Raw genomic sequence first — 23,726 nt, forward strand, 5'->3', positions numbered from 1 at the left:
AATGCTGCTCTGCCTCTGTATCTATTTTTGTTCATCAGTTTATAATGGTCTTTATTATCCATAAATGAGTGAGATCATGTGGTATTTTTCTTTCACTGACTGGCTTATTTCACTTAGCATGATGCTCTCCAGTTCCAGCCATGCTGTTGCAAATGGTAAGTAGTCTTTTTCTCTCCCCATTTATTTCCCCCCTTTGCCTTCTACCACCACGTCCTTCCACCCCCTTGCTCTCTGGCTATCACCATACTATTGTCTATGTTATGAATTTATATATGTATTTTTTCTTTTTCTTTTTTGCTTAAACCCTTCAACTTTTTTTCACCTAGCCCCTCAACCCCACTTTCCTCTGACAGCTGTCATTCTGTTCTATCTATCGATGCCTCTGTTTCTGTTTTGTTTGTTAAATCATTGTGTTCATTAGATTCCACATATAAGTGAGATCCTATGTTATTTGTCTTTCTCTGACTGGCTTATTTCACTTAGCATAATATTCTCCAAATCCCTCCATGCTGTCACAAAAGGTAAGATTTCCTTCTTTCTTAGGGCCAAGTACTATTCCACAGCTTTTTTATCTACTCATCTACTGATGGGCACGTGGGTTGTTGACATATCATGGTTGTAAATACCAATGCAATGATTATAAATGTGCATATATTCTTTCAAATTAGTGTTTCTGGTTTCTTTGGATATATTATTCCAGAAGTGGAATCACTGGATCAAAAAGCAGTCCCATTTTTAATTTTTTGAGGAAACTCCATACTCTAGGTACTGAAACATTTCTGGCACATTTTGGGATGCTGTGGGATGCACCCCTACTTTTGTAGTGATTATCCTGATTTAAAAATGGGAACTTAGAATTTACCCAAACTCTAATGTTCATCTTCGAGTAATTAAGGAATGACAACGAAAGAAGCAGGGAAAAAAGTCAAATCTCTGCAGCTTCAAAAATAAAACACAGGTGCCTTGGCCAGTGTGGCTCAGTTGGTTGAGAGTTATCCCCTGCACTGAAAAGTCGCTGGTTCAATTCTCAGTCAGGGCACATACTCATATTGCAGGTTCGATCTCTGGTTGGGGAGCATAGGGGAGGCAACAAATCGATGTTTCTCTCTCACATTGATGTTTATCTCCCTCTCCCTTCCTCACTCTCTAAAAAAAAAAATCAATGAAAACAGTATTAAAACAATATTAAAAATAATAAAACACAGGTGATTTCACCTGGAAGCAATGGTCCTGGTATCCAGTTCATTTTCCATCCCAGATGCAGGAAACCTGCCCTAAGGTTTGGATTCTCAGTAAAAGTCTGAAAACAGAAGGTTTAGTTTACAAAAAAGATGACCAGCAGCTTATCCTGATACCAAACATTGTAATGGCTCATGTACATATTCTCAGTGCCTAATAAGTGCATATATGCACAGTCTTTCAACTTCACATGCTCTAGGATTTCTGTATAGATTGCAATGCAATTTTTACTTGGACCTCATCATCTAGCATCCAGATCAGGTGTGTCTCTTCCTCAGGGTGTCGCCTCTTTTTTGAAACCATACAAATTTCAAGTGTACCATGCTGTTTTGATTACTATGGCCTTGTAGTATAGTTTGATATCAGGTAGCATGATATCTCCAACTTTGTTTTTTCTTTCTCAAGATTGCTGTGGCTATTCGGGTCTTTTGTGGTTCCATATAAATTTTGGATTATTTGTTCTAGTTTTAGGAAATATGCCATTGGTATATTGATAGACATTGCATTGAATCTATAGATTGCTTTGGGTAGTGTGGACATTTCAATGATGTTAATTCTTCCTATCCATGAACACAGTATATGCTTCCATTTATTTTTATCTTCAACTTCTTTCTTCAGGATCTTGGAATTTTCTGAGTACAGGTCTTTTACCCCCTTAGTTAAATTTACTCCTAGGTATAGGGGTGGTAATTGCTTCTCACTGTTCTTCCTAGTTTCTTCCTACTTCTTGTGGGTTCCCTGAATGCCACCCACAACTCTGTAAGTAATTCCTACATTAAACTTTCTCCAAAATTTCAACTAAGTGGCCCATGTGTCCTTCTGAGCCCCTGGTTGACTCACGATATCACACTTGTCCTTTATTTCTTAGGCTTCCATTTCTTCATTTGCACAATGATGGATTTGGACTAGATTGTGTTTCTCAAACTCTGTTCCATTTATTATCCATAAATGAGTGAGATCATGTGGTATTTTTCTTTCACTGACTGGCTTATTTCACTTAGCATGATGCTCTCCAGTTCCAGCCATGCTGTTGCAAATGGTAAGTAGTCTTTTTCTCTCCCCATTTATTTCCCCCCTTTGCCTTCTACCACCACGTCCTTCCACCCCCTTGCTCTCTGGCTATCACCATACTATTGTCTATGTTATGAATTTATATATGTATTTTTTCTTTTTCTTTTTTGCTTAAACCCTTCAACTTTTTTTCACCTAGCCCCTCAACCCCACTTTCCTCTGACAGCTGTCATTCTGTTCTATCTATCGATGCCTCTGTTTCTGTTTTGTTTGTTAAATCATTGTGTTCATTAGATTCCACATATAAGTGAGATCCTATGTTATTTGTCTTTCTCTGACTGGCTTATTTCACTTAGCATAATATTCTCCAAATCCCTCCATGCTGTCACAAAAGGTAAGATTTCCTTCTTTCTTAGGGCCAAGTACTATTCCACAGCTTTTTTATCTACTCATCTACTGATGGGCACGTGGGTTGTTGACATATCATGGTTGTAAATACCAATGCAATGATTATAAATGTGCATATATTCTTTCAAATTAGTGTTTCTGGTTTCTTTGGATATATTATTCCAGAAGTGGAATCACTGGATCAAAAAGCAGTCCCATTTTTAATTTTTTGAGGAAACTCCATACTGTTTTCCACAGTGGCTGCACCAATCTGCATTCCCACCAAAAGTTCACAAGGCTTCCCTTTTCTCCACATCCTCAGCAGCACTTGTTTATTGATTTGTTGACAGTCATTCTGACAGGCATGAGGTGACATCTAACTGTGGTTTTAATTTGCATCTCTCTGACGATTAGTGACATTGAGCATGTTTTCATATGTCTTTTGACCATCTGTTTGGAGAAGTGTCCATCCAGGCCCTTTGCTCATTTTTAAATTGGATTGTTTTCTCCGTGTTGAGTTGCATAATACCTATATATATTTTGGATATTAACCCTTTGTCAGATGTAGCATTGGCAAACATATTCTCCCATTCAGTGGATTTCCTTTTCATTTTGTTGATGGTTTCTTTTGCTGTGCCCTTCCTCACTCTCTAAAAAAAAAAATCAATGAAAACAGTATTAAAACAATATTAAAAATAATAAAACACAGGTGATTTCACCTGGAAGCAATGGTCCTGGTATCCAGTTCATTTTCCATCCCAGATGCAGGAAACCTGCCCTAAGGTTTGGATTCTCAGTAAAAGTCTGAAAACAGAAGGTTTAGTTTACAAAAAAACCCTTGCCAAAGGAGATATATCAGCAAAAATATTGCTATGAGAGAACTGGTCAGTGTGGGTCATCATCCCACGCACCAAAAGGTCATTGGTTCAAGGACTTGTTCACCAGTAGGGGTGCGTGGCAGCCTATGGATAGTTTTCTGTCTCATCAATGTTTATCTCTCCCTCTCCCTCTCCCTTCCTCTCTCAATCTAAAATGAATAAAAACATGTTTCAAAAAAAGAAAAAATATTGCTATGAGAAATGTCTGAGATTTTACTGCCTATGTTTTCTTCTAGGATTTTTATGGTTTTGTGACTTACATTTAAGTTTTTAATCCATTTTGAGTTTATTCTTTGTACTGTGTAAATTGGTGGCCTAGTTTCATTTTTTTTTCATGCACCTGTCCAATTTTCCCAATACCATTTATTGAAGAGACTATCTTTACTCCATTGTATGTTTTTGCCTCCTTTGTCAAATATTAAATCAGGTGTGTCTCTTCCTCAGGGTGTCGCCTCTTTTTTGAAACCATACAAATTTCAAGTGTACCATGCTGTTTTGATTACTATGGCCTTGTAGTATATCCCACCCTGCAACATGTGCCCATCACCCAAAGTAGTCTTTTTTAAAATTTTGTTTTATTGCTTAAAGTATTACAAAGAGTATAACATATGTCTCCTTTTTTCCCCCTTGACATTCCCCCAGCCTTAGGAAATATTCCATTGGTATATTGATAGACATTGCATTGAATCTATAGATTGCTTTGGGTAGTGTGGACATTTCAATGATGTTAATTCTTCCTATCCATGAACACAGTATATGCTTCCATTTATTTTTATCTTCAACTTCTTTCTTCAGGATCTTGGAATTTTCTTAGTACAGGTCTTTTACCCCCTTAGTTAAATTTACTCCTAGGTATAGGGGTGGTAATTGCTTCTCACTGTTCTTCCTAGTTTCTTCCTACTTCTTGCGGGTTCCCTGAATACCACCCACAACTCTGTAAGTAATTTCTACATTAAACTCTCTCCAAAATTTCAACTAAGTGGCCCATGTGTCCTTCTGAGCCCCTGGTTGACTCACGATATCACACTTGTCCTTTATTTCTTAGGCTTCCATTTCTTCATTTGCACAATGATGGATTTGGACTAGATTGTGTTTCTCAAACTCTGTTCCATGTTAACTGTTCTTTAGAAACTAGAGTTTCCACCCCACACATTGCTAGTGGGAAAGTAAAATGGGAATGTTTATCGTTAACTGTTCTTTAGAAAGAGTTTCCACTCTACACATTGCTAGTGGGAAAGTAAAATGGGAATGTTTATGAAAACTCTATTTACAGTATGACAATTTTTCAAAAAATAGATCCAAAATTTCTACTTCAAGATATGTGTCCAAAAGAGTTGAGAGCAGAGTCTCAGATATTTGTACACGCATGTTCATAATAGCCAAGAGGTGGAAGCCACCCAAATGCCCATTGACAGATGAATGAATAAAGAAATGTGGTATGTACATACAATGGAATATTATTCAGCCTTAAAAGGACATTTTGAAACATGCTACAACATGAATAAACTTTAATGACATTATACTAAGTGAAATAAGCCAATAACAAAAAAACAAGTACTATGTGATTCCACTTATATGAGGTACCTAGAGTAGTCAAATTCAAAAAGACAGGAAGTAGAATGTGGTTACTAGAGGGCTGAGGGGAGGGGAAAATAGGGAGTTTTTGTTTAATGGCTATAGAGTTTCAGTTATGTCACATGAAAAAGTTCTGGAGACTGGTTGCATAACATGGGAATATACTTGACACTACTGAACTTGACACTAAAAATGGTTAAAATGGTAAATTTTCTTATATGTATTTTATCATAATTACAAATAAAAGATTTTTAAAATGTGAAAAACAATTTATTCCTAGGTACTTTTTTTTTGTCTTGAAGTTATTTTTATTTTACATTGGAATTTATTTTGTATTGAAAGTATTACATATGTCTCCTTTTTCCCCCATTGACCTCTCCCAGCCTGCCTCACAATTGTAAATGAGATCGTTTCCTATGTTTTCTGTTCGGATAGTTCATTGTTGGTGTATTAAAAATGCATCCAATTTCTGAATATTAATTTTGTATCCTGCTGTTTTACTGAATTCATTTATCAGTTCTAGTAGTTTTTTAGTTGAGTCTTTAGGTTTCTCTATATACAGTAGCATGCCATCTGCAAATAATGACAGTTTTACTTCTTACTTTCCAATCTGGATGCCTGGTATTTCTTCTCGTCGGACTGCTGTGGCTGGGACTCCCAGTACTGTGTTGAATAAGAATGATGAAAGCAGATGTCCATGTCTCATCCCTGTTCTTAAGGGAAATGTTTTAGTTTTTGCCCACTGATGTTTGCTGTGAGTTTGTCAAATATGACCTCTATTACTATATTGAAGTATGATTCCTCTATTCCCACTTTGATGCAAGCTTTCATCATAAATTGATGCTGGATTTTATCAAATGCTTTTTCTGCATCTATTGATATGATCATGTGATTTTTATACTTTGTTTTGTTTATGTGATATATCACATTTGTTCATTTGTGAATATTGTACCAACTCTGTATGCCAGGAATAGATCCAACTTGATCATGGTGTATGATCTTTTTAATGTATTGCTGGATCCAGTTTGCTAATATTTTGTTGAGGATTTGAGCATCTATGTTCATCAGAGATGTTGGCCTATAATCTTCTTTCTTTGTATTGTATTTGGTCTTGGAATTACAATAAAATTGGGCCTTGTAAAATTAGATTGGAAGTCTTCCCTCGTCTTGATTTTTTTTGGAATAGTTTGAGGAAGATAGGTATTAGTTTTTTTAATGTTTGATAAAATTCACCTGTGAACCTTCTGGTCTCAGGACTTCTGTTTGCTGGAAGTTTTTTGATTATTGTTTCAATTTCATTAGTTGTAATTGGTCTATTCAGGTTTTCTGATTTTTCCTGATTCAGTTTCGGAAGATTATATGTTTCTAGGAATTTGTCATTTCACCGGGGTTGTACAATTTTTTGGCATATAATTGTTCACAATATTTTCTTTCAATCTTTTGAATTTCTGTGGTGTCAGTTCTTCTCTTTCATTTCTGGTTTTATTTATTTGGGTCCTCGATCTTTTGAATTTCTGTGGTGTCAGTTCTTACTTCTCTTTCATTTCTGGTTTTATTTATTTGGGTCCTCTCTTTTTCTTGATGAGTCTGGTTAAAAGTTTGCCAATCTTGTTTATCCTTTCAAAGGTTCCTTTTTAGCTTCTATGTCATTTATTTCCACTCTAATCTTTATTATTTCCTTCCTTACACTTACTTCAGGCATTACTTGTTCTTTTTCTAATTCTTTTAGGTGTAGGGTTAGATTATTTGAGATTTTTCTTGCTTCTTGAAGGAGGCCTGTAATGCTATGAATTTTTCTCTCAGGACTATTTTCGCTGTGTCCCATAGATTTTGGGTTTTTGTGTGCTCATTTTTGTTTATCTTTAGGCAACTTTTTATTTCTTCTTTGATCTCATTATCAACCCATTAATTGTTTAGTAATATTTTATTTAACCTCCAAGTGTTTCTGTGATTTTGAGTTTTTTAAATTGTATTTGATTTCTACTTTCATACCATTGTGATCAGAGAAGATGCTTGATATAATTTCAATTTTCTTGAATTTATTAAGGCTTACTTATCCTGTGTCTTAGCGTGGGGTCAATCTTAGAGAATGTTCCACGTGCACTTGAAAAGAATGTATACTCTACTGCTTTGGGATGAAATGTTCTATATATATATCAATGAAGTCCATCTGGTCTAGTGTGTCATTTAACGTCACTCTTGCCTCGTTGAATTTTTGTCTGGAAGATCTATACATTTATGTCAATGGGTATTAAAATCCCCAACTATGACTATATTCTGTTGATCTCTCCCTTAATCTCCACCAAGATTTTCTTAATATATTTAGGTGTTCCTATGTTGGATGCATATATGTTCACAAGAGTTACATTCTCTTGTTGGATTGATTCATTATGCAATGTACATTGTTGTCACTTATTTATAGTCTTTGTTTTACATTTTATTTTGTCTGGTTTAAGTATTGCTACCCCAGTTTTTTGTTTTGTTTTTTCATTTCCACAAAATGTTTGTTTCCCATCTCTTCATTTTCAATCTATATGAGGTGGCTCTCATGTAGACAGCATATATAAGGGTAATATTTTCTTATCCATTCAGCTACCCTATGTCTTTTGATTGGAACACTTAATTCATTTATATTTAAGGTTATTATTGATAGGTACTTTTAATTGCCATTTTATTCTTTATACCTATGTTCCTCTCTTGATTTCTTTTCTTCTTTCTTCTTCAGGCAGGCCCTTTAACATTTCTTGCAATACTGGCTTGGTGGTAATGAACTTCTTTAGCTATTTTTGTCTAGGAGGCTCTTTATTTTGCCTTCAACTTTAAATGATAGCCTTCCTGGATAGAATAGTCTTGGTTGAAGGTCCTTGGTTTTTATCACTTTCAATATTTATGCTAATCCCTTCTGGGCTGAATGTCTCTGTTGAGATATCAGCTGACATGGGAACTCCCTTGTAGGTAACTAATTGTTTTTCTCTTGCTGGTTTTAAGATTCTCTCATTGTCTTTAACCTTTGACATTTTAATTATGATGTGTTTTGGTGTGGGTTAATCTTGTTTCAGACTCTTTGTGCTTCCTGAACTTGTGTGACCCTTTTCTTCATCAGTTTAGGGAAGTTTTCAGCCATTATTTCTTCAAATAAGTTCTTGAGCTCTTGTTCACTCTCTTTTACTTCTGGTACCCGTATTATGTGGATGCTGTTACATTTGATGTTGTCCCAGAAGTCCTTTAGACTTTCCTCATTAAAATACTCTTTTCTTTTTGTTGCTCTACTTGGTTACTGTTAATTTGTCCTCTAAATAGGTGGTTGGATCCTCTGCCTTATCTAGCCTGCTGTGGATTCCTCTGCTTTATCTAACCTGACATTGATTCCTTCTAGTGTATTCTTCATTTCAGATATGGTATGTTTTTTAAATAGTTTTTGTCCTTTTTAATGCTTATTGTCTCCTTGTTTAAGTTCTCACTGAGATCATCCACTCTTCCCCTAAGTCCTTGAGCATCTTTATAACCATTGTTTTAAGCTCTGCATCTGGTATCTTGATTTCTTCCATTTCATTTAGTGTTGTTTTTTCTTTGGGGGGAGGGGGGAGGATTTCTCTTGTCCTTTCATTTAGGGCATATTTATTTGTCTCCCTATTTTATCTGCTTTTCTGTGTTTGACTCTGTATTTTAGATAGATCTGCTATGACTTCCAAGTTTATTATGAGGGCTTTCTGATCAAGGTGCCTGTGAGTTTCAGTGGCAGAATCTTCTAGATCACCTCTGAGTGAGGTGCTCCAGAAGTGTTTCTTGTGTGAGTTATGTACCCTCTTCTGTTGTAGTTGAATCTTGAATGCTGTTGGCCCATTCATGGGTGGAGTTAACCTGCAGGCTGGCTGACTTTAAGGACAGACTTTGTTCCCCATGTATGAATCACTGTTCAGGGGTTGCACCCTGAGATGGAGTTGTTACTGGCAGGTTCTGGTGCCTGCCCGGAGTCCCCGTTTGGCTGTGTCATTTGTGTGGCTAGTTGGGTCACGTTTTGGTGAGGTTTGAAGCCCACCACTGATTGTGTTGGGTCTAGGCCCACTTGGACGGGGTTCTGGTGCAGGTCAGTGTCAGATGTTGTGTATAAATGGCCTTGGGATACCTGTCTGGGCTACCCTGCTATTCACTGCCTGTGGCTGTATCTACTGGGCCTAGGTGTGCATGGGAGGGGCCAAGCTGTGCACAAGGGTCAGCTTCCTGCAGCTCTGCACTGGGGGCAGATCAATAAAAGGTCCAAGGATCTCTGAAGTTGGCATCCACTGTTGGCTATTCCCCTACTCCCTGAGGTTGCCTGGACTTCCTCCAGAACCTTTTGAAGAAAGACTGTACAGTAGGCCCAAGCTGGATGCACCCCACTGCCCCTTCCATAGGGTACAAGCTTGGTAGGGTGGGATGACCAGATGGGGAGGACAAGACTAGTGGATCCCCCACTTGGAGGCAGTTTGGTCAGGCACTCAACGGGGAGAAGGTGGTCCCTACTCCATAGCTATACCACTCAGTCTCTGCTAGAGTCTCCAACTCTGATTCTGCCAGGAGGAGTGCACCACTGGTTTAGGTTGGGTGCAGTCCCTACTCCAGGAACAAGCTCAGCAGGGCAGGCCACTGGGACTTGTGAAAACAGAACAAGCTAGTCCTCCACTGGGGTGGCACCAGCCAAGCCCGCTGGAGGGGAGTGAGTTCTATGCTTCCCCTTAGCAGCATAGCCATGCCTGTTCAAACCCCCAACTGAAGCCTCTTAGGGAGATGAGTTCTGAAGGTCCCAGCTCTGAGTGGCCTTTCCTTTCTCCTATAGATCTAAGCTCAGCAGGGCAAGGCCATGGGGATTTGGGAAGATAGAGCAAACAGTCTCCTGTTGGGGGTGGTGCTGGCTGAGCCTATAGGTGTGTGTCTGTCTGAGTGTCTGCCTACAGTTTCTTCCACGAAACAGCACAACGAAGATCCCTGTTAGGTGCAGCCACCAGTCCTTTCTGTTGGAGTCTAGCTTGGCATGGTAGTATTGCCAGTATTTGGAGGACTGGGTTAGTGCACTCCCCAGGCTTGTGCTGTAAGAATAGGAATGCCCGACCCTGGGAAGATGGTGCTTGAGGGCAGTGTGGCATATTGACTCAGGACCAGGACCTCAGTAGCTGACTCTCCAGATCTCTCTTCGGGGCCAGGCTACCCAGGTCTTCTCTGTATGACTCCCATATGCCCTGAGTTGCCTTCCCTCTACTGGAGCCCTGGGTGAGTGCCTGACAGCAAGCTCCTGTGTGTTGTGGCCTTTTAGGAGAGCACCTGTGATTCTAGAAGACTCCCTCCTCTTCCTGGTGGACTGAGTCCCAGCTGATTACCACTGCCAGATGCTATGTAGGCTCTACTTCCTAGCCCCAGGGCTCTGGTTGGGGGTCCCTTATGGGGTTGAGATGCTACACTCCCCAGGGTTGACTTTTGCAGCTGAGATATCTCTCTGGCTTATCAGCCTCCACACATGGGTGCCAGCTCCATCTCCTCCCTTCTTACCAGGCTCTATGTAGCTTCTTCTGTAAGTCCCTGGATATAATACTCCTGTTCAGCTGTCCTTCAGTTGGTCATTCAGGTTGATTGCTCTATAATTTAGCTGTAAATCCAGTTTGACACAAGGAGGTGAGTATAGTTTCTACCTACTCCACAGCCATCTTAAAACTCCCTCTGAGTGTTGCCTCTTAACACTGCCTCCCTGCAATTCTCCTCTCTGACTTCACCTTCCGGTCTGGCTTCAGGTTGCCCCAACTGATTGATTTGATAATGCTTTGCCAGGTGGGAATCCCTCGATTTTCATATGGAATCGTCACTGGTTTGGATCCCTGCCAGACTGCAACTCTTAGAGGTAGGAGTGGAGGCTTTTTCCTCATCCTAACCACTATTCCCCCCCTAGACAGAGCTGGTAACCTGCATGTAGTAGGAGCATCATAATGCATGTTAATGAGTTCATCACAGCTGATGACTTGCAAATGAGGAGAATATGGGAGAGGAGGGACTGGGATAGATCAGCCACATACAGTTCCCACCTCATAGGTGAGCTTGCTAAAAGTCACAACTGGTTAACATGTCCCCCCAAGCTCCCCTTTATTTAAATGGTGCTACAATAGCTTAGATCTTTGGTGATATTTTTATATTTTAATGGGGACATTCTGAAAATAATGACTGGAGTTCCCTAGAAATGACTTTCATAAGGAATGAGACTATGCATCCTAAGCCTAATTTTGAGATATGAGGAGTCTGTGATTTCAGGTGTATGGGGTGGGAGGATGTTCCACATCCTTGGATTACACCTCCAAATCTTCTTCCTTCAAGATTTATCTTACCAGGGATAGCAAACACTAAACAATGATACTGTGAATGGCATTTTAACTTGACTGTAGAAAGAAAGTAGGGGCAGAGAAAGTAAGAGGGCTGGGTGGGAGTGTGCTCTGGGATGGAGGATGGAGGAGGTTTAGGGCAGCTCCAATATCTTCTAATGATGTCTCCTCAGTGCACTGCCATCATCATAGTTATTACAATTATTAAGCCTTTGATACAAGCCATTCTTTTCTATCTGAAATTCCATCATGGCTTTAACCTAAAAGGTACATTTTGCTGGAAGGCTGAAAAAAAATATGTTCACTATAAAGGAAGAATAGAGTAAAACACTGTTTTAAAATCACATATGAGGGACATGTATGGGGGTTTCTTAAAGCAGTTGGCTTCAAGTATTCAGCATCTCATGTTCTTACCACAAATAGTTTTGCAAGATTATCCCACAAGAATCAGGAGCAGGGAATGGGAGGATATTAGTACTAAATTATCTGTAATTTTAAAATTACTTTAAAATTTATATATTTCAAATACATTTAAAGTGCCATTGTCATTCAGATAGATTTTCTTTTCATTAACACTTGACAGTGATCTTGGTAATTGTAACAGATGGGTTAGGACTACCCTATAAAAGGAAGGAAGACCAGAGGTTTTTGTTTTTTCCTCTCAGCCTCCTTTAGCATTTCTGAAAGTAATTTTGGAAAAAATAAAGCAAATGAAACGAAAACCCAACCATCTCTGAAGCACTATAGTAGAAGCAGGATGTCAGGAAATCCGCTTCACCAGTCTTCATGCAATATTAACCACCCACACGTAACACATGTGATGTTTATTCCTCACTTTGGCGCTGGCTTCGTCCCATGTATGACGTGGAGGAGTTGGTGTTGCAGGCTTCTGAGAACGTTCTGGTTTCAGATTTGTGTAAAGGAACAGTTTTTGCATTTTCAAGGCAGATTACAGAATTAATTTGCATTTAAATTAGTGCTCAGGCAGAGAACTTCCTATAGAGAGCTTCAGGGTGCTTCTGGGTTGATCAGGTTGTGCCAGAGCAGTACCCTCCCCAGGAGCATCCACCAAGTCCTCGGATCTCTGCTTCCTGGCAGGTTCAGGTTCTGGAGTCTGGGAGACCATGGTTCCCATTCTAGCTCCATGCTGAACATGTGCCCTGAGTGACCTTGGACTGGCCATCCATCTTCTCTGAGCCCTCTTTTCTTCTTCTGTAAAATGGAGCAGATGAAAGCAAACACGCATATGGTGCTTACTGTGTCTGTACTGTTGTAAGTGGAATGACAGGCAGGCTGGCTCCAAGGTCTGGGCTAACTCTCTGTTCATGCCACGAGGCTAACAGCCATGTCCTGGCAACTTGAACTCACAGAGGAGCAGATCCAGAGGGCTCTCAGACCTTGGTATAAAGAGCCCCTGCATCCAGCTGATATCAAGCCTGGGCTTTCCCTCCGAGCTGCTGCCCAGAGCTGAGCAGGGCAGGTGATGCTGGAGTTGCCATTCACCAGAGACTCAGGGATTCCGATTTTAGTTTCCTTTCTTATTGGAATGGATGCATTATAACTGTACAGCTTAATATTTTAAAAAGATTGTTTTTTAAATGATTTTAAGAGAGGAAGGGAGAGGGAGAGAGAGAGAAAGAGACAAACATCAATGTGAAAGTGAAACATCAATTGGCTGCCTTATGCTCCTCTTACTGGGGATCCAGCCTGCCACCCAGGCATTCATACCTTTTTATATACACTGCATACATCTATGTAATCAGTAACCAGATGAAAAACAACAGAACATGACCAGCACCCCAGAAGCCCCCTTGTGTACCTTTTTATATACACTGCATACACCTATGTAATCAGTAACCAGATAAAAAAAAAAACACAACAGAACATGACCAGCACCCCAGAAGCCCCCTTGTGTGGCCTGGAGTCGCAAAAGCCTGAGGTTAACCATTATCTTGGCTTCTGTTTATGTACTTTATTATAAGTGGAATCACAGTCCTCACTCTTTTGTATTTGGTTCAACACTGTATTTGTGAGATTCAACCACACTGTTACATGTAGTTGTAGGTCATTAGAGATCATTACCATTGCTGCATCATATTCTGTTGTTTGACACTGGCATGATTTATATCTTTTTCATTATTGACGGACATTCAGGTAGTTTCCAGTGTTTGACTATTACAAACAGTGCTTCCACAGACATTCTATTACATTTGGTACACACGTAATTTCCGTCGTGTGCATTTCTGTTGCTACGCAGGATTGGAACTGCTGAGTCACAGAGCAACCCCATGTTGCTGTTCAGCTTCAGCACTTACTGCCAAATAGTTTTACAAAGTGATTTCATCGCTTTATGTCAATTTATGCCTTCTCCCCCAAGAAGCAGATGAGAGTTCCAGTAGCTCCACATTCTTGTTGACACTTGGGATTGCCAGTCTCATTTTAGCCACACAGGTGGATGTGGAGTGATACCATCTTATAGTTTTCATTTGTATTTCCCTGATGACCAAGTTGAGCAACTCTTCATGTGTTTATTGGCTATGTGAATTTCCTCATCTATAACATGCTTATTTAAATATTTAACCTTTTTCCTCCTGTGCGGTTGTATGCCTTTTTCTTATAGACCTGTAATAGATATACATTTATTTACACACACACACACACACACACACACACAATTATAATTTGAAAAAACCCCGCTAGTCTTGGGACTGTTCCACTGGGTAAAGAGTTATGAAAGGGAAGTAAAGGGATACATCTGGGAAGGGACTTTGATGGGGAGGGACGGGCAAGGCTGGAACTGGATTCTCTGTTTAGGACCAAACCCCTGAGCCTGGAGGAGGACATGAACATGCAGAAGAGTAAGAGGAGAAGTGGTAGGTCAGGAGGTCTTTGGGACAGACAGTTGAAGAATTTGGTATTTTTTTGTTTGTTTGTGGCTAATAGAATTCATGCTATTAAAGCAGGAAAATAGCAAAACCGTTCCTTGAGAATGCCAGTCAAAAAAGATAGGCTATAAAAGGAACTATAAAGAAGAGTGAGGAGATGCAGACTCAGATGAGAAATTAGAAAACTAGAAAATCTGGTATAACCTGTAAAATACAGGTGCTTCTAACTTAGCCAAAGAAGGAGAAACAATTGTGCAGAGCACATGTCACATTTTGGAGTGGCCCTGTGTCTCAGGTGCTGTCTGTACGGATGCCCTGGAAATATGACTAAGGATAAGGAAGAAAGAAGGAAAAGTGCCTTCCTTGTATAGAGATCTGATATTTGTGAGGATACCACATCATTATGGGATTCCTGCAGGAAGCTAGCCTGTCTTAACTAAAAAGAGACCCAGTTTCAAAATTTACAATGCAAATGAAAATACTGTTAACTCCCAGTGTCGCATTAACGGAGAGGGATATCAATACAGATAATCCCAAATGCATTAATGTTTGGGTTTTGAATGTGTCTTTGTTTCAGCATGGTGTCAAATACAGGTGTATCTATCTCCCTTTCAAGAAATGTAGAATGCTTGAAATAAAATGATGATCTCTCCAGGTATGCTTCCAATTCTCTCCTGTTCTCTGTTTCCCACTGAGAAAGACCAGTATCATCTATTAACAGCCCGTACTCTTTTAGGACTTGCTGAATTCCAGCACTGTGCAGCGTTCTAGATCAGCAATTCTCAACACTTTTCATCTCATGGCACACATAAACTAATTACTAAAATTCTGTGGCACATCAAAAATATGTTATATTTTTTGCTGATCTGACAAAAGACACACAGCAGGTATTATTTTGATTCTTTCACACTGGACAGCTGGCTATTGTTGTGTTGGCTGCTGTCATTTTTTTTTTACTTGATAACCCAAGTGAAAAAAGGTTACTGCCAATGACTAAATAGTCAGACATTGCATGTTTTTTAAAATCTTTATTCAAGGATATGTTTTTAAATTGATTTTTAGAGACAGAGGAAGGGGGAGAGGGAGAGAGTGAGAGAGAAACATTTATGTGAGAGAAACATCAATTGGTTGCCTCCTGTAAATGCCCTGACCAGAGATTGAACCTATGTTTGTGTCCTCAATGGTAATCAAACCTGCAACCTTTTGGTGTACAGGACAATGTTCCAACCAATTGAGCTACCCAGCCAGGATATTAGGTATTGCATGTTTGTTTGTTTGTTTTAATTTTATTGGGGTGACATTAGTCAACATGAACAGGGCCAGGATATTAGGTATTGCATGTTTGTTTGTTTTTTTAAAATTTTACTGGGGTGACATTAGTCTACATGAACATATAGGTTACATGTGTGGATTACTAATTTACAAAATCTGTATATAGGACCATGTGCCCACCACCCAAAGTCAAATCTTCTCCTGTGACCTCATATTAGGACCCCTTTTTTCCCCCACCCCCCTCCCTCTGGCAACCACCACACTGCTGTTTGTATACATAAATTTGTTTTATACTCCACACATGAGTTAAAATCATATAGTTCTTAGCTTTCTCTGTTTAACTTATTTCACTTCGCATAATGTTCTCAAGGTCCATCCATGTTGTTGTAAATGACGCTATTTCATCCTTTCTTATGTCTGTGTAGTACTCTACTCCAATGTGTATATATACTACATCTTCTTTATCCAGTCCTCTATCGCAAGGCATTTTGGCTGTTTCCAACTCTTGGCCGCCGTGAATAATGCTGCAGTGAACATAGGGTGCATATATCTTTGCATATAAATGATTTTGAGTTTTTTGGGTACATACCCAGGAGTGGAATTGTCCTATGGTAGCTCTATTTTTAATTTTTTGAGGAATCGCCAGACTGCTTTCCATAGTGGTTGCACCATCTACCTTCCCAACAGCAGTGAATGAGGGTTCCCTTTTTTCCACAACCTCTCCAACACTTGTTTTTTGTTTGTCTTGTTGATAATGGCCACTCTAACTGGTGTAAGGTGGTATCTCATTGTAGTTTTAATTTGCATTTCCCTGATTGCCAGTGAGGTTGAACATCTTTGGCTGTTTGTATGTCTTCTTGGGAGAGGTGTATTTTCAGGTCCTCTGCCCACTTTTTGATTAGATTGTTTATTTGTTTGGTATTGAGTTTTAGGAGTTCTTTATATATTTCTGAAATTAAACCTTTGTCAGAGCTACTGTTTGCAAATATCATCTCTCATCTGGTTGGCTGCCTGTTTGTTTTGTTGTCCATTTCTTTTGCTGTGCAGAAGCTCTTCAGTTTGATATAGTCCCATTCATTTATTTTTGCCTTTACCTCCCTTGCCTTTGGGGACAAGTCCATAAAATGTTCTCTACCACCCACTTCCTTAAGTTTGGTACCTATATTTTTTTCTATGTGACTTATTGTTTCAGGTCTTATGTCTAAGTCTTTGATCCATTTTGAATTAATTTTTGTACATGGGGACAAACTGCAATCCAGTTTCATTCATTTGCATGTGGCTTTCCAGTTTCCCAGCACTATTTATTGAAGTGGATGACATGATGCTGTATACAGAAAACCCTAAAGACTCTACCAAAAAACTACTGGAAAACAAAACTTCAGAAAAAGAAATGGAAAAAATAATTCCTTTTGCAGTCACAATCAAAAGAATAAAATACTAGGAATAAACTTAATAAAGAATGTAGAAGACCTATATGCTGAAAATTATAAAACATTATTAAAAGAGATTGAAAAAGACACAACAAAATGGAAAAATATCCCGTGTTCATGGCTTGGAAGAGTCAGCATAGTTAAAATAGCCATTTTACCCAAAGTAATAAACAGATTTAATGCAATCCCCATCAAAATCTCAGTATCATTTTTTAAAGAAATAGAAGGAGAAATCATCAGATTTGTATGGAACCACAAAAGACCCAGAATAGCCAAAGCAATCCTGAAAAAAAGAACAAGGCTGAAGGTATCACGCTGACTTCAAAATATACTCCAGAGCTATGATAATCAAAACAGCATTTTATTGGCAGAGAAACAGATACACAGATCAATGGAATAATACCAAAGCAATCCTTAAAAAAAATAGAACAAGGCTGAAGGTATCACACTACCTGACTTCAAAATATACTACAGAGCTATGATAATCAAAACAGCATGGTATTGGCAGAGAAACAGATACACAGATCAATGGAATAAAATAGAGAGCCCAGCTATAAAACCACATATATATGGACAGAGAATTTTTGACAAAGGAGCCAGAAATGCACATTGGAGTAAAGATAGTCTCGTAAAAATTCTTGAGGCACATCAGTGTGCCTGCCACGGGACATGGGTTGAAGATCACTGTTCTAGATACATATGTTCTTATCTTAGAGGGAGGACTCGCTCAGGAAGACCACAGAGCAAATGCACAGCCACAGTGGTGGCCCTGGTGGAGGTGGGATTCTAGCACAGATCTTCTGAGAATGGAGCCCACATTTCTGATGCTCTGCAGACCTGTCTCAAACTGATGGAAAGGCGTGACCTACAATTACAGACCCTGCTGTAGTAAAATGGATGGTCCCTACATCTCTGCTGCAAACATAGGAATTATCACCACGCACGGCAGTTACGTACCATAACTGTGTCCCACAAACAGCGAATCAGTGAGTACTCTGCCATCCTCCTAGAGGAAATATGGGATTTGGTTCCTAGAAGCCTTTAGAAACAACAAATGATCTATACATAACCTTATTTTATGTATAGACACCTTACTTAACACTGTTGATTCATTAACACTGAGCTCTGAGCCAACAGCACTATAACTCAGGCCTAAACGAAGCTTATCTAACACATGAATTTTCTCCTCAAGGCACATCACAGCCTTCATGGGCTTAGGAACACTAGACAGCACATTAGCATTATGCTTGGAGGCGATTTTAAAGCGAGAAATCATCAACAGAAAGCACAAAAATGCACAAATGTTGCCACTAAGTAGACTGTGAAAAGGATGCTTGCTGACAGTCTCAAAGCTGAGGCAAGAAGGCAGAGCGCTGCCCAGTTGGACCTCAGCTGGGGACATGCATGTGGAGTCACCACTCTGTGTGCGTTTGTGAGCAGGAATATTGATTTCTGGGTTACAACTACTTTTTTAGCAAGTAGGCAAATTTGCAAATATAAAATCTGTGAACAAAGAGGACCAAGTACGTATTATTTGTTGACTGATCTAGGCTAAAGAATCGTCTTTAGTTAGTCAGAGGGAATTACCAGGGGAGGGTCAAGGCTGCCAATTGCCAGCTCCATTACTTGCCCAATTTTAGGGTTTATTCTTGAGGTTGCCATGCCTCGAACAGGTCTAAAGAAGCCCAGGGCCACCAAGAGCAGAAGGCTGGAGCAAGCACATGGTAGAGTTTCTTACTGACTAACCCCCATGCTGGCCTGTGATGAAAAAAAAAATCTGCATACTGGTGACCAAATCTCAATGTTCCCAATAGAATGCTGACATTTCCATAGGCCAAGAGATCCTGAACAATGTGTCTAACAGGACACAGACCAAAGCTGAACCCCAAACCCAAAACAATCACCAGCCTGCCTATGGGGTGATTGCTGCTGCCTCCTTACCAATGACAACCACAGCAGTGCTGAATCCTACATCTTCCCTGGACAGACACTATGGAGATATCCAATCATCAAATTGTACCCACTTTTTGTCAGCATACAGTCCGGGCCTACTCCCTCTTCTGCCACCCCTCTTCAGAGTCATGCAGCCAAGGCAAACCTCCTCCTTCCAGAGATACTCCCAATGCTCCACTGGGCGTGTTCTCCCTTGCTGCATCAGGCTAAAGAATCGAACTCTGCTCTATGGGTGATGGCAGGTATGGAGAAGTGGACCACAGGTGCTTTTAGTCCTATTCAGCCCCCTGCACTGCACCCACCCCCAGGCACCCCAAATTAACATGCAACCTTGATCCAAAACTCTTTTACTTTGTTATGCAAACAGAGCTTAAACAAAAACCTCAGCTTTGTTCTCCCAAGCAAATCACCTCTCAAGAAACTAGAAATTTGGAAGTCCCCTTGGCTTAGGATTCACGGGAGCTACACTTGTGAACTGCTTTGAACAACAGAATGTGGCAGATGAGATGCTGTGCCAGTGGTGAGCCTAGTGCAGCTTCCGACTGATCTCTGGGAACCCTGTCCAGCTGCCACGTGAAAAAATCCGGGTTAGCTTAATGGAGGATGACAGAGCATGTGGCTTTCATTGCCCCAGCGGATAGTCAGTCATCTGTCCAAAGCCAAACCGTCTAGCTGATGACAGCTAACCACAGACACATGAGAAAACCCAGCTAAGACCAGAAGAACCACCCAGTTGAGCCCAGCCCAAACCACCAACCCATAGAACCAGGAGCTATATAAATGGCTGTTGGTTTAAGCTACTAAAATACAGGGTCATTTGTTATACAGCAAAAGCTAACTGATACAATACCAGCCCTTTGAGAGCTGAGCTGAAATCAATTATGAGAGCTGCAGTTGGTTAGTCATTTTACCCAAAGAAGGATGCTTTGCAAATGCCTGTAAAGTACTCTGAGAAAAAGAGAGTTCTGTGGTCAGTTTTGAAAACCCTGCCATTAGACTTCCCATACGGAGAGTCATGGTCCATGTTAGCATATTTAAAGTTTGTAAGAAACCCTGAATTTAGACAATAACTTAGCATTTCTCAAACACTTAAAGAACCTTTATTTTTCACAAAATACCTGTGATGATCTTTCCTTCTGCAGGACCTCAGGAAACAGTTAGGGAAATGCTACTCTAGATCAACAAATGAGCCATGGTTTCTGCAGACAACAGACCCATGGAGAGGCCTGACTTATCGTATGGGGGTCAGGTGTCTATGCTTAGATGGGGGAGGAGTGATCAAACACTCCTTGAATGTAAAAAGGAGTTGCCACACTCTGAAATGGATTGGGGATCACTGCTCTTGGTTTCAGACTGTCTGGTTGCCTCATGGAATTGTATCTGTTGAGGTCATGAGACTGGCTGCAGGTAGAAGGGACACAAATGTCCCCTGTAAAGGGCTGAAATAAGACAAGTGCTGCCTCCAGAAGGCAGACGAGTTGCTTGGCAGTAACTGCCAAAATTCTATATTTACAGGAAACTGGCACTTTGTAAATACCAAGTCGTGCTATTTGTGTAGCTGTTTCTCATCAATATATGTGGGAATTCTGTAATTATCATGAGTGCTATTCAGAGGCTTCCGGAATCTCAGAAAAATGAGGGTAGCAGACAGAGCCAGAGGAGCCTGCAAACACCCACTGGCCCTGTGCAAACACCAGTGTGGATGCTCAGACAAGAGCAAAGGGCCAGGGCATGGCCTAGGCCTGAGCCATGACCAGGGTCTACCTCGGTGTCCCCTCTCCTTGGGGTGGTGAACGAAGGAGCAGTGCGGACAGACTTAGTCACTCAGGGATTGGATATGAAGCCTGTCCAAGAATGCCCAGTCCACCTTGGCAATGGACTTGAGGCTTGCTGACAGTGTCCTGAGAGCAGGCATGGCCACAGTTCCCATGACTATGGCTCCACGGCTGCCCCGGGTTCTCTGGCAGCTTATGGGAATTGGAAAGTAGCTTCTAGAGCTGGGTTGAGAACAAAACTGAGAAAACTGATCAAACAACATGCCCCCAGACCCTTCTGAAGTCAGCATTCAAGCCACCGTATGGGAATGGGGCCTCCCTCCCTGTGCTCCCACTCTGGAGGCCATGGCCCTGGGTCCAACCCCAGCTCTGTCACCCATGAGCTATGTGTCCAGGGCAAGTTGCTGAATTTCTCCATGTCTCAGTTTTCTCCTCTGTGAAATGGGGGAAATAATACCTACATCACAGGGGACAAGTCATTTAACTGTCAGAGCTTTAATCATCCACGTTCACTTAGAAGTCTGCTTATACCTTTCATTCCGGTGTAATGTTTCCCAGTTCGAGTCTTACAAGATGTCAGACTCCTGGGAAGAGAGAACCATGCTTATCTGTCCCTTCCTGTCTTGGTTCTGCATTTCTCATTCACACTGGTCTCAAGAAACTCTTCTTGGTTGCTTGAGGCATTTATGCATGCATAGCTCTAAAAATGACATCAGCAACTTGTTCTCTTGGACTAGGTACTTCTCCAGGCCTAGGTTACTCATTTATATGAGGAGGTTGCAGAGGTGGGGGGATTTAAGGAGAGTCACAGCAGACTCCAGCCATTAGCCATTCTCCCTCCTTTCTCTTCATGACTTGGGAGCAAGACAAATGGGCAGCTGTACTTGTACATTATATAGTCCCATAGGTCATGTTTCCCTTTCTCCCACTCTCCCGTACAAGCATCTTAGCAGGAGAGAAGAAATTCCCAACGACTTGGTTGATTGCATTCTTGAACTTCAGGGAAACCCTCTGATGCACTTGGACCACGTATGGGTCCATTTGCGGCTGAAAAATGAAATGAGAGCATCTGTGGCCTGTTAACCGGGTGGTGAGCTTACGGCAGGGGAGCCACAAACCTCGGGCGATCTCTCTGCTCAGCTCCCATCCCGATGCCTGTGAACTGGTGCAAATGCAGCACACGGAGCAGCTGGGCCGCTGCACACAGGCCCCCTCTGATCTTGCCCTTCGCCACTAACGTTATTGTTTTGTGGGCAGAGGCTTTTGTTTCTCCACAGGAGTACCATCCTTATATGGAGCAGCTGCAGGCTTGTGTTCTGCCCACATGATCATGTGACCTGATCTGGTCCCAGGGCCAAGGAGACTTGCCTGTTCACCTGCAGCTCCAGCTACCCAGGTGAGTTTTAAGTGTGCAATATCACAACTCCTGTGTGTGTCCAGGAACTCCAGGCTCCTGGAAGGGGCTGTGTCCTGGGGAACTGGACAATGTCACGGATGCCCAGGGATAGAAGCTTGAAGCCTCCTAGAAGCCCTTTCATATTTTATGTACAAAATGTGGATCTTGGAGTCAGAGTGGGCCCTAAGAACATTTTTTCCCCTCATTTAAAGGTAAAGAAGCCAAGATCCAAAGGGGCAAGTGACATACTCAAGGTCCTAGAGAACTGCAGCAGTGGTGGCTCTGGAACAGAAGGACCCGCCACCATTGAGCCATCCTGGAGATCAACAGCTTAAGATATGGACACCATCACCCAGCCACTCTGTCTCCTTTGGTGAATGGGTCTGGGGCCATCACCCCAAAGACAGAGAGAGGCCCTCAGCACTCGACTGATTTGGAGACATTCAAAGCATATGGCTGCCCTGTTGATGCCCAGCGCATATGATTTATTTGTATGTTGTTATTAGAAATATCACAATGGGATATCTGCCATGTCTGACAGTGCTGGACACCCCTTCCCTTCCCTTTTCATGCCGCGTCTCCATGCCAATACCATTGCAGAATCAAGGAGATATGAATACATTCACAGAAGAGCTTTCCTTTCCTTCCCAACAGTACTTTTTTCTTTAATGAGGGCCAGCTACTTTTATAAGAGATGGCACAATAAATCATCTCTTTCGTCACGCTGAACGCTTCCTAGTTTGAACAGGTTCCTCTCTAAGCTGACTTGTCTATTTACTATAGGATGAGACACGAGAAGATTCACTTTTTACCATTTTTGGTATAGGAAAATCTGGTTCCTTTGCCGGCAGAACAAAGAGTGAAGCGAAGCCTCCCAGTGGCAGGCTGTGAGTGAGTGTTCACACACAAGTGAGAATGGACAAGTGTGTAGCAAGCTGCACAAGACAGCAGTATAGAAGGTCAACATGTAATTAAAGTAAGGGTGTGTACCCAGGACCAAAGGTGGGATGTTCTTGAAATGTTTAAGGAACAGGAGGGGCAGGAAGGTCTGCAGAGCTGAAGGGTAGGAGTGGGCAGCAGGCAGGGGAAGTAGGCAATGAGTTTGTCGAGGCAGGCAGAGCTAGAATACACTGTCCTGATCCCCACGTATGATTTTTAAAGGATTGCCTGCGCCACTACATGGAATATGGACAAAAGGGGGAGATCCTGATCCAGGTGAAGGATGATGGTGGCCTGGATAATGTTCATGCCAGTGGATGAAGAGAGAGATGGACTGGCCAGGAATTATTGATGGGTATGGTGGGAGGGGGAGAAATCAAGTTTGATTCCTGAGATTCCAACCTGAGCAACACAATGAATGGTGGCGATAATTGCTGAGAGGGCCAAGCTAAGAGATAAATGGGTTTGCAGGGAAGAATGAAAGGTTGCTGTCTTAAAAACTCATAGCTCTTTTTCAAACTACAACTGATTCCTTGCCAACCCACCCTCTCTCTTCAGTGAAGTGCTGAGTTGCCAAGGGAGATATTTAAAACAAACACACATAAGCATATACGCACGGGCACGAACTCACACACGAACACACAC

General features: G+C 41.1%; 1 protein-coding gene across 2 annotated transcripts in view; it reads right to left on the reverse strand.

Moving 5' to 3' along the window:
- Nucleotides 1–23,726, reverse strand: part of SLC24A3 (solute carrier family 24 (sodium/potassium/calcium exchanger), member 3) — a 484,048-nt gene that overhangs the window by 160,897 nt on the left and 299,425 nt on the right. The window lies entirely within an intron of this gene.

This window comes from Myotis brandtii, unplaced genomic scaffold, assembly GCF_000412655.1.
Source record: "Myotis brandtii unplaced genomic scaffold, ASM41265v1 scaffold72, whole genome shotgun sequence".
Lineage (NCBI taxonomy): Eukaryota > Metazoa > Chordata > Mammalia > Chiroptera > Vespertilionidae > Myotis > Myotis brandtii.